Below are 11,748 nucleotides of genomic sequence, written 5' to 3' on the forward strand. Positions count from 1 at the left end.
TGTTCCATCGACTGGTCCGTGACATCCAGGGGCCATTTGTTTGTTTAGCTGTGTTATGGCTACATATTATTTTATTTTTCTCAGAGACAGAGACACACTCACCTCTCCTCTCTGCACCTCAGATCTCCAGTGCCCTGCCCTCTCTCCCTTTATGGCCATGTCTGAAGTTCCCCTACTACGTCTAGGCTTTATGAGTAGTCCCTGTATCGGTCTGCAGTTGTGCCAAAAATACATGCTCTTCTTGTTCTCTTACAGATTACAGGCTACACATTCATGAAAAAAATAATAATAATAATTTACACGCACGCACACACCTCTTTCAATAGTGTTATTTTTAAAAACATTTTTACAACACACATATGTTCTTTCCTGTACATGAATACTTATTAAATTATAATGTTTTCATAGTCAGTTGTTTGTTGTTTATTAATATTTAATTTAGACTTAATCTGCTTATTTCTTCCCTACACCTTTGCTGATCTAAGACAAGATGAAAGTAAAAACATCCAGCATAGGGCCTCATGAGGTTGGGTCTTAAAGGGAAGGCCTCATCGCCGACGAAGACGTGGGGAACAGGTCCCAGGTCTTCAGCCCCAGGGAGTGATGCAGGTAGTGGAATATCCAGGGTGCCATCCTGAAGTGCCTGGCCAGAGGCAGAGTCTCGGAGGGTCACCGTGGACCGTCCAACTCAGAAGCTGAATCCTATGGTCCTGTAGGAGTCCCCTGTCGCCAAGAATCTAAAATATAATTCAAAATAATGATCAATAGTGTATAACTTGAATTCCACCCACATATTATATCTACTCATATAGCTACCTCATTAATGTTTATTATGCTTTACTAATTATATTGTAATACTCATCAACCATCATTAACAATGCCTTGAAACAGTACAATTCAGTCTATGACTATATCAATAAACTGTAGTCCAGGCCAACTCTACTCTTAGAAAGAATGGCACTATCTACTTAAAAGGGTTCTCTGGCTGTCCCCAAAGGAGATCCCTTTTAGGTTCCAGGTAGTACCCCTTTTGGTTCCAAGTAGAACCCTATTGGGTTCCATGTATTAAGTATTATACCTGGAACCAAAAATGGTTATCCTATGGGGAAAGCAGAAGGACACTTTTGGAACCGTTTTCTCTAAGAGTGTATGTGAGTCCAATAAGAATGTAATGAATGACTAACTGTCTTGAACAACAATGGGTCCTGAGGAAGACTAGCCTACCTTCATCAGGGCAGAAGGCACCTTTCTTTTCATTTGGTAACATTACATAATTGAAAAAGGATTATAAACCAACTTTGGGAAAAGTTATAGTCCCAATGAACATTCTGTAAAAGTACATCTGATGTCAAATAGGGACTACTAGAGCCCTTTAGCTAGCTAGGTTGCACATAAAAACTGTCAAATATCAATCAATTATGGTATCAAAGGCTTTAAAAATGTACTAGAATGTAGCTTACCGGAGACAAGTCGGCAGGCGTTCAACTGGGCTGATGGACTCCCGGTAGTTGTTATCCATCCGGGCGATCCTGGCTCCAACCATCTGGAGCAGGTGATCGAACTGGCTTCGGTCCAGACGAAAGTAATTTCGGAATTACTCTCAAAACAGTCGAAGCTCTTGAATTAGACAGTGGAATTCCCCTGCCTGCTTTCGGGACTTTAACCATCTCTGGATCCACACAGACCAACAGTGCGATCAAGACTACCTTCCTCAACGTTGGTCTCATTGTTGAAAGAGCCAACTCTGCTATCTTGACTATTTATTATTGCATTTTGCTCGAAAACTGCATCTGAGGGAAATTATATTATAGGCTCTCACAATTAATTTGTGGATGTCATCGAATAAATATACTTGGTAAATAAATTAAGAAATGTGAAGAAATTGTGCAATCAAACTTTTTATGTAATCGCACATTTTTACTGAATATGTGTTGAAAAAAAATCTACATTCATAATTTGCTACTTTCTGTCAAATCTACGCATACAATTTGATGCATACGTTCGATAAATCGAACGTATGCACCACACAGAACGTACTGCAACTGCCTCTGCAACGCAATGCTGCAATTCAAATGCAGTGTTCCATTGGAAATGACTGTACCTCTGGTGAAACGAAACGCCAAGGACACAGTCGGTGTGTTCGAGGCGTAAAGGTGTCCAACCGAAAAGGTCGTTCTTCTTCAATGAGGTTTAACATCGGTTGGCATCGAATAAATGTTGCATTACCGCCTCCTACTAGACTGGAGAATAACTCCTTTATACTTTGCTTAAAAAAATAGACAAATTCCCTACCATCTAACCCTACACTCACTTAAATAAAAAAATAAAAACACCAACCTACTCCACTATTTAAATATATTTAGTCCTACCTCAGGCCAACAGGCTGAAAGCATGGGACGCCACCACTTAACAAATCAAATTGTATGTCACATGAGCTGAATACAACAGGTGTAGTGCTTACTTACAAGCCCTTAACAATGCAGTTTTACGAAAAACAAGTCAAAAAGAAGAAAGTATTTTCTAAAATAAACTTTAAAGAAGAACATTGGTAAAATAACAAATAAAGAGCAACAATAAAATAACAGTAGAGAGGTTATATACAGGTGTAACAGTTCTCGTCCTCTGAGGAAGAGTAGTCAAGATCAGACCAATGCGCAGCGTGGTGTGTCCATGTTAATATTGAATAAATCAACTGAACAACAAAACAACAAAGAGAGTGAATGAAACAGTCCTGTAAGGTGCAAACACACAAAACAGAAAACTACCCACAAATCAAGTGGGAAAAACAGGCTACCTAAGTATGGTTCTCAATCAGAGACAACGATTGACAGCTGCCTCTGATTGAGAACCATAGCAGGCCAAACACATAGAAAACCATAACTAGAACACCACATAGAATGCCCACCCCAACTCACGCCCTGACCAACCAAAACAAGAAACATAACAAAGGTGTAACGGGGTTCTTCCGTCGAAGGAGAGGCGGACCAATGTGGTTGAAGTTCATTGTTTTTTAATAAGAAAAACTATACATGAACAAACTACAAAACAATACATGTGAAAACCCGAAACAGTCCCATGTGGTACAAACACTGACACAGGAGACAATAACCCACAAAACCCAACACCAAACAGGCTACTTAAATATGGTTCCCAATCAGAGACAATGACTAACACCTGCCTCTGATTGAGAACCATATCAGGCCAAACACAGAAACAGACAAACTAGACACACAACATAGAATGCCCACTCAGGTCACACCCTGACCAAACAAAACATAGAAACATACAAAGCAAACTATGGTCAGGGTGTGACGAAAGGAACTAAGGTGAGGACGTGACAACAGGGGAAACCGGTACAGAGTCAATGTGCAGGGGCACAGGTTAGTCGAGGTAATTTAGATAATATGTACATGAAGGTAGAGGTAAAGTGACTATGCCGTGCGGTAGCAGAGAGAAAAGTCTATGACTGGGTGGCTTAAGTCGTTGCTCTCAACCTAGAATCCTGACTAGAACCAAATAATGTAATCATATTACTCCAGTGCTAGCCTCTATAAAGTGGCTTCATGTTTGGCAAGGGCTGATTTCAAGGTTTTACTGCTAACCTACAAAGCATTACATGGGCTTCCTCCTACCTATCTTTCTGATTTGGTCCTGCCGTACATACCTACACATACGCTACGGTCACAAGACGCAGGCCTCCTAATTGTCCATAGAATTTCTAAGCAAACAGATGGGGGAAGGGCTTTCTCCTATAGAGCTCCATTTTTATGGAATGGTCTGCCTACCCATGTGAGAGACGCAGACTCGGTCTCAACCTTTAAGTCTTTACTGAAGACTCATCTCTTCAGTGGGTCATATGATTGAGTGTAGTCTGGCCCAGGAGTGTGAAGGTGAACGGAAAGGCTCTGGAGCAACAAACTGCCCTTGCTGTCTCTGCCTGGACGGTTCCCCTCTCTCCACTGGGATTCTCTGCCTCTAACCCTATTACAGGGGCTGAGTCACTGGCTTACTGGTGCTCTTTCATGCCGTCCCTAGGAGGGGTGCGGGGCTGTGCTTTGGCAAAGTGGGTGGGGTTATATCTATATATTCCAGTTTGGCCCTGTCCGGGGGTATCATCGGATGGGGCCACAGTGTCTCCTGACCCCTCCTGTCTCAGCCTCACGTATTTATGCTGCAGTAGATCATGTGTCGGGGGCTAGTGTCAGTTTGTCATATCTGGAGAACTTCTCCTGTCTTATCCGGTGTCCTGTGTGAATTTAAGTATGCTCTCTCTAATTCTCTCTTTCTCTCGGAGGACCTGAGCCCTAGGACCATGACTCAGGACTACCTGGCATGATGACTCCTTGCTGTCCCCAGTCCACCTGGCCGTGCTTCTGCTCCAGTTTCAACGGTTCTGCCTGCGGCTATGGAATCCAAGCCTGCTCACCGGACGTGCTACCTGTCCCAGACCTGCTGTTTTCAACTCTCTAGAGACAGCAAGAGTGGTAGAGATACTCTTAATGATGAGCTATGAAAAGCCAACTGACGTCTACTCCTGAGGTGGTGACTTGCTGCACCCTCAACAACTACTGTGATTTTTTATTGTTTGAACATGCTGGTCATAAATGAACAATTGAACATCTTGGCCATGTTCTGTTATAATCTCCACCCGGCACAGCCAGAAGAGGACTGACAACCCCTCATAGCCAGGTTCCTCTCTAGGTTTCTTCCTAGGTTTTGGCCTTTCTAGGGAGTTTTTCCTGGCCACCGTGCTTCTACACTTGCATTGCTTGCTGTTTGGGGTTTTAGGCTGGGTTTCTGTACAGCACTTAGAGATATCAGCTGATGTACGAAGGGCTATATAAATACATTTGATTTGATTTGATTTTGATTTACTTACAGGCTCTAACCAATAGTGTAAAAAAAGGTATGTGTGTGTAGGTAAGTAAAGAAATAAAACAACAGTAAAAAGACATTTGAAAATAACAGTAGCAAGGCTATATACAGACACCGGTTAGATAAACAAAGAGTAGCAGCAGCGTAAAAGAGGGGTTGGGGAGCGGCGCACACAATGGAAATAGTCTGTGTAACCATTTGGTTACCTGTTCAGGAGTCTTATGGCTTGGGGGTAAAAACTGTTGAGAAGTCTTTTTGTCCTAGACTTGGCACTCCGGTACCGCTTGCCATGCGGTAGTAGAGAGAACAATCAATCAATGACTGGGATGGCTGGAGTATTTGACCATTTTTAGGGACACAGCCTGGTGTAGAGGTCCTGGATGGCAGGCAGCTTTGCCCCAGTGATGTACTGGGCCGCACGCACTACCCTCTGAAGTGGCTTGCGGTTGGAGGCCGAGCAATTGCCGTACCAGGCAGTGATGCAACTGGTCAGGATATGCTCAATGTTGCAGCTGTAGAACCTTTTGAGGATCTCAGGACCCATGCCAAATCTTTTTAGTTTCCTGAGGGGAATAGGCTTTGTCATGCCCTCTTCACGACTGTCTTGGTGTGTTTGGACCAATCTAGTTTGATGTTGATGTGGACACCAAGGAATTTGAAGCTCTCAACCTGCTCCACTACAGCCCCGTCAATGAGAATGGGGGCTTGCTTGGTGCTCCTTTTCCTGTAGTCCACAATCATCTCCTTAGTCTTGTGTGGAGTAAACAGCTGATGCTCTCATGCATGCTTCATTGTTGCTTGCCTCGAAGCATAGTTGTCATTTAGTTCATCTGGTAGGCTCGTGTCACTCAGCAGCTCGCGGCTGTGCTTCCCTTTGTAGTCCGTAATAGTTTGCAAGCCCTGCCACATCTGACGAGCATCAGAGCCAGTGTAGTATGATTCAATCTTTGTCCCGTTTTGACGCTTTTTTGTGTTTGATTGTTCGTCGGAGGGTATAGTGTTTTTTCTTATAAGCGTCCATGTACACGGCAGCTCTACCCTTTAGCTCAGTGCAGATGTTGCCTGTAATCCATGGCTTCTGGTTGGGGTATGTACGTACAGACACTGTGGGGACCACGTCATCGATGCACTTATTTTGTATTTAACGTTCATTTAGCTAGACAAGTCAGTTAAGAACAAATTCATATTTACAATGACGGCCTACACCGGCTAAACCCGGACCATGCTAGGAAAATTGTGCGCCACCCTATGGGATTCCCAATCACGACCGGTTGTGATACAGCCTGGAATCGAACTAGGGTGTCTGAAGTGACTCCTCAAGCACTGAGATGCTGTGCCTTAGACCACTGCACCACTCTGGTGCCCAGTGATTGATGAAGCCACTGTCGGATGTGGTGTACTCCTCAATGCCATCAGAAGAATCGAGGAACATATTCCAGGCTGTGCTAGCAAAACAGTCCAGTAGCTTAGCGTCTGCGGCATCTGACCACGTCCTTATTTAGCGAGTCACTGGTGCTTCCTGCTTTAGTTTTTGCTTGTAAGCAGGATTCAGGGGGATAGAGTTATTTATGGTCATATTTGCAAAATGGAGGGCGAACAAGAGATTTGTACACGTCTCTGTGTGTGGAGTAAAGGTGGTCCAGAGTTTTTCTTCTCCTCTGGTTGCACATGTAACATGCTAGTAGGAATGAGGTAAAACGGATAGAAGCATTAAAGTCCCCGGCCACTAGGAACGCCGCCTCTGGACGAGCATTTTCCTGTTTGCTTACTGCTCGTTGAGTGCGGTCTTAGTGCCAGCATTGGTTTGTGTTGGTAAATAGAAAAGCTACGAAAAATATAGATGAAAACTCTCTTGGGAAATAGTGTGGTCTACAGCTTATCATGAGATACTCTGTCTCAGGTAAGCAAAACCTAGAGTGTTCCTTAATATTAAATGTCGTGCACCAGCTGTTATTTACAAATAGACACAGACCGCCACCCCGTATCTTACCGGAGGCAGCTGTTCTATGTTGCCGATGGACCGAAAACCCAGCCAACTGTATGTTATCCATGTCGCCGTTTAGCCACAACTCGGTGAAACATAAGATATTACCGTTTTTAATGTCCCGTTGTTAGGGAAGTCTCATCCCATTTTATTATCCAGTGATTGCACATTGGCTAATAGGACTGATGGTAAAGGCGGTTTACTCAGTTGCCGTCGGAGCCTTACAAGGCACCCCGAACTACGTCCCTGATATCTCTGTCTCTTCTTCATGCGAATAACAAGAATTTGGGCCTTGTTGGGTGTTTGAAGGAAATCTTTCATCTTCGACTCATTAAGGAAACAATATTTTTCCAGTACGAGTTGAGTCATCGCTGTCCTGATATCTAGAATCTCTTTTCGGTCACAAGAGACGGTGGCAGAAACATTATGTACAAAATAAGTTACGAATAACGCAACAACAAAACAAAACAAAAAACACACAGTAGCACAATTGGTTAGGAGCCCATAAAACGGCAGCCATCTCCTCTGGCGTCATTTACATTTACATTTAAGTCATTTAGCAGACGCTCTTATCCAGAGCGACTTACAAATTGGTGCTTTCACCTTATGACATCCGTCATCACACCCTGTAGTCTCGCACACCCAAATCCTCTCTGCAGCTGCCACCACAACATCAATTTTATGCGACTTATGTTCCATCTTTGCAGTACAGATGATAACTATTGCTATAAATGAAAAAAATCCAATATTACTGAAACAAATCATCTATCCCTCTGTACTAGTACTGCTATTCACACCACTCTTCTCAGGATCCCTACCCCTTGACCCATCTTCCTCTACTTTCACTGCCTCAGCATATGACAACTTCTGCACTACTCTAACCCTGGAAACTTCAACCTGCCTCTCTTACACTGTATGTTTCTGATCCCCAGCCCCATGGGCACCCCTACAATTAACACATACCATTACTTAATCCAATGCTACACATTCCTTTTCCTCATGCCTTTCTGCACATTTCTCATACCTTGGAACCTCCCTCTTACAAACTGCAGCCACATGCGCATAAGCTTAACACCTGTATCAACATAATGTATTTGGCACAAAATCTTTAACTGGATAACTTATACCTTATATCCTACCATCACTTTGTTGGGCAAAGACTCAACATCAAAACTCAAAAGAACAGACAAGGACTCTCCTGTTTCACCACTCACGCCACCCTGTCTACGTCGCACCAAACGACTAGCATCACAAACACCTGGAATCTTCCCCTTCAGTTGGTCAACTTTCACATTTACCTCTACCCCAGTAATCAATCCTTTCAATGGTGCCCTTTTCTTGAGAGCAAAACAATTTATATCTCTTGTCCACCTTTGTGTAACACAGAGCGCCTGCCTCCTCCGACCAGCAGAAACACAAACAATTACATAGAGACCACTTTTGGTTACTACCTTCACTGATTTCACAGCACCTAACTCTGTTTTCACCCACCCTGAAACCGCAAATGGATCAGCCAAAAGGCAAGGGTCCACTTTTTCAAAAAATGCACTCCTACTATCAGACTCATCTATATCCTGACCCACGGCGCAAGCCTCAAGCTCTGAGAACTTCAGCACACCTACCAACTCCGATACCTCACACTCATTCACTTCCATTTCTCCTCCTGTCTTTGATCCAGCTTACCGCTCACTCTGCTTACACAATGGCAATATTATCTTTATGAATGCAGCTGCCACTGTATTGAAGCCATTGGATGCAGTTTATCATAGCACCTGGCACTATATCACGGGTGATAGGCTCAGTACATATCATTGCCTTTTGTATTAGAAAATACAATGTATTGTCCATCTTTAAAGTTTCGTAGATCGTTGCATTGTGCTCTTTTTATCTATAAATTGATCAGTGATCTGTTTGTTAACTTGGCTCTCGAAGACTTTAGAAAGGCAGGGCAGTATGGATATAGATCTGTAACAGTTTGGGTCTAGGGTGTCACCCCCTTTGAAGAGGGGGATGACCGCGGCAGCTTTCCAATCTTTAGGAATCTCGGCCGATACGAAAGAGTGGTTGAACAGACTGGAAATAGGAATTGCAACAATGGCGGCAGATAATTTTAGAAAGAGAGGGTCCAGATTGTCTAGCCCAGCTGATTTATACGGGTCCAGGTTTTGCAGCTCTTTCAGAACATCTGCTATTTGGATTTGGGTGAAGGATTAAGCTGCGGAGGCTTGGGCAAGTAGCTGCAGGGGGTGCGGAACTGTTGGCCGGGGGTTGGGGCAGCCAAAAAGTGGTCAAAGGTACACACATAAGAACTCACATGGAACTGGTTGTGCGGATAATCTATTTTCATGGTAAAATGTTGGACCCAACATTTTGAATATAAGGTACAATCACCACTGTGCTCTGAAATGTAGGTAGGGACAATGTACTGGTGAGGAACATTAGCATATTTGGGGGTGTGGTCTAATATGTGTGTATTTGTGCCAACAGTCAACAGCATACAGCAAAAACACCTTGATTTAGCAGTAAAAACACAGTAACACCCAGTAGCCGGTTGTGTAATGTAAAATTATAGGGCATTTTTAACAGTGCATTTACCTGTAAGGTACTGTAAAACAACATGGGTAAAACAACAGTACCAAAGATTACTGTAAAAACGGAGAGGCTGCAGTTTCGGATGTCTGGAGCCCAGAAGTTTTGGACTAAAGACTTCTGCGCATGTGCAGGATCTGCTGCGCCCTCCCCCTCCGAGTCCTTTCAGTTCCTACTCAGTGCTCACTCACTCTGTGACTCCGCTGTCGAATGTTTGAACAAACTTAATTCTTTGTCTAGTGTAACGGCAATCAAAGCAAACATAAATTGCAGTCTAATGATTTTCTGTTCTTTTTTCAGGAGGGGATTTAGCCTACATGCAGCTATTTACTCTAGGTAAGCTATACGTAGCCTATACAGCATATCAACAAGCAAGACAGACAGGCAGCAAAGAGCGGTTTAATGTGCAAATATTGGCTATTGGGAGGCAGTTATTTTTTCAGTAACTCATCATCACACAGGGCAGTTAGTTAGTTTTGCCCCAATGCAATGGGTAGACTGCACATTGCTTGTGTTAAGGCAATATACATTACAACAGACAGATAGCCTTCATATACACTGAGTGTACAAAACATTAGGAACACCTTCCTAATATTGATTTGGACCCACTTTTGCCCTCAGAACAGCCTCAATTTGTCAGGGCATGGACTCTACAAAGTGTGGAAAGCGTTCCAGTGGGATGCTGGCCCACGTTGTCTCCAATGCTTCCCACAGTTGTGTCAAGTTGGTTGGATGTCCTTTGGGTGGTGAACCATTCTTGGTACACATGGGAAACTGTTGAGCATGAAAAACCCAGCAGCTTTGAAGTTCTTGACACACTCAAACCGGTGCGCCTGGCACCTACTACCATACCCTGTTCAAAGGCACTTTAACCTGTCTCCTCCCCTTCATCTACACTCATTGAAGTTTATTTAAGCCCACCTAGAAACACCTGATTTATCCCACAGCATTAATGAATAAGATGGGTAGAAAATGAATCTGTTTATGTCATAAGTAAAGGTCTTTCAAAAAGAGGCTGTCATGATTGACTGTGGCACATATTTAACACGTATTGCTTGTTACAGAAGTCTACTGTTGTACACTGAATATCCACTAGCAGATTTTTGTTGCATCTCCACTATATCTGTCATGTTACTGTGGTCTTTTTAAAAGTAAAAAAACATGTGTGTAGATTATACACTTTCGATCCCCCCGGTGTACATGCCGATGTACATGCCCCGAACATCCATAGGCTGGAGCCACCTGACATATGTGTTAGGCCGAGAAACATTATTTAGATGGTTGTTTTATTGTTGTTGAAAGCTTGAAATGTATGCAATGCGAAGGGACAGGCAGAGACATTACCCCCCCCCCCCCCACACACACACACACCCTCCCAGACATTCCTGCTTCATAGATAACAACGCTAAGGGCAATAAAATAGGGGTGTGGGGCCATTCTCTTTCAAATGTTCTAACACAGACCCCACCCCAGTTCAACCAGGTCCCTACACATCAATCATCATGACAACTTCAAAGGAATAGATACAATATATGCATAAATTAGCACACCCCCTAAGGCGTGAGAACAGGAACAGGATGTCCTGACCGGATGCCCAAATATGGGCACTCCCTAGAGCACGTGATCACATCCCGGAATTATATACATAATTTCACACTCCCTCTAAGGCAGGGGTGTCAAACTCAAATACCCAGTGGGCCAAAATGTAAAACCTGAACAAAGTCACGGGCCAACATTGAACAAATTAACCTTTTAATATGGACCCAAACAAGTTTTGCTTTAACATTGAATATGGAACAAGCATCGCTTATTACCATACAATATATAATTTAATAGTGGAGACATGCAAAATCGAATTTCAAATGAAAAAACACATCAATGGCATTCATTTATTAAATAAATAAAATTTAAATAAAAATGGTATGCCTCTTTTCTATTTGCAGCCTTCTGATTTAAATACCAAAATAAACTTTTTCCACTGGCTAATAATTTTACAAATAAAATGATAATAAATCAATCAACCATTCAAGCCCATGCCTTGTAGCAAGAAAAAGTGCATAAAGAAAACGTTAATTATTGCACACTGGTCTAATCTGATGTGCCCAACCTGGCATCTCTTCTTGGATGCTAGTTCATCAATGTCTGGGCTCAAGCTCTGAGCTGAAGAAATCCTCAGTATCGAGCGAAGATGTTCATCAGTCAGACGTCTCCTGTGAGTTATTTTGGTCTTCATCGAGGAGAAAAGTTGCTCGCATAGATAAGTGCTGCCGAACATGGAGAGCATCTGAGCAGCTTGGGTG

General features: G+C 43.1%; 1 long non-coding RNA gene across 1 annotated transcript; it reads right to left on the bottom strand.

Moving 5' to 3' along the window:
• Positions 1-313: 313 nt before the first annotated feature.
• On the bottom strand, positions 314-2,163 carry LOC115122831 (uncharacterized). The gene is made up of 2 exons (XR_003862523.2): positions 1,461-2,163; positions 314-737 (listed from the first exon to the last, which is right to left on the bottom strand). It is a non-coding gene; the product is annotated as an uncharacterized LOC115122831 (long non-coding RNA).
• Between the last annotated feature and the right edge of the window lie 9,585 nt (positions 2,164-11,748).

Source organism: Oncorhynchus nerka, linkage group LG3 (assembly GCF_034236695.1).
Source record: "Oncorhynchus nerka isolate Pitt River linkage group LG3, Oner_Uvic_2.0, whole genome shotgun sequence".
NCBI lineage: Eukaryota > Metazoa > Chordata > Actinopteri > Salmoniformes > Salmonidae > Oncorhynchus > Oncorhynchus nerka.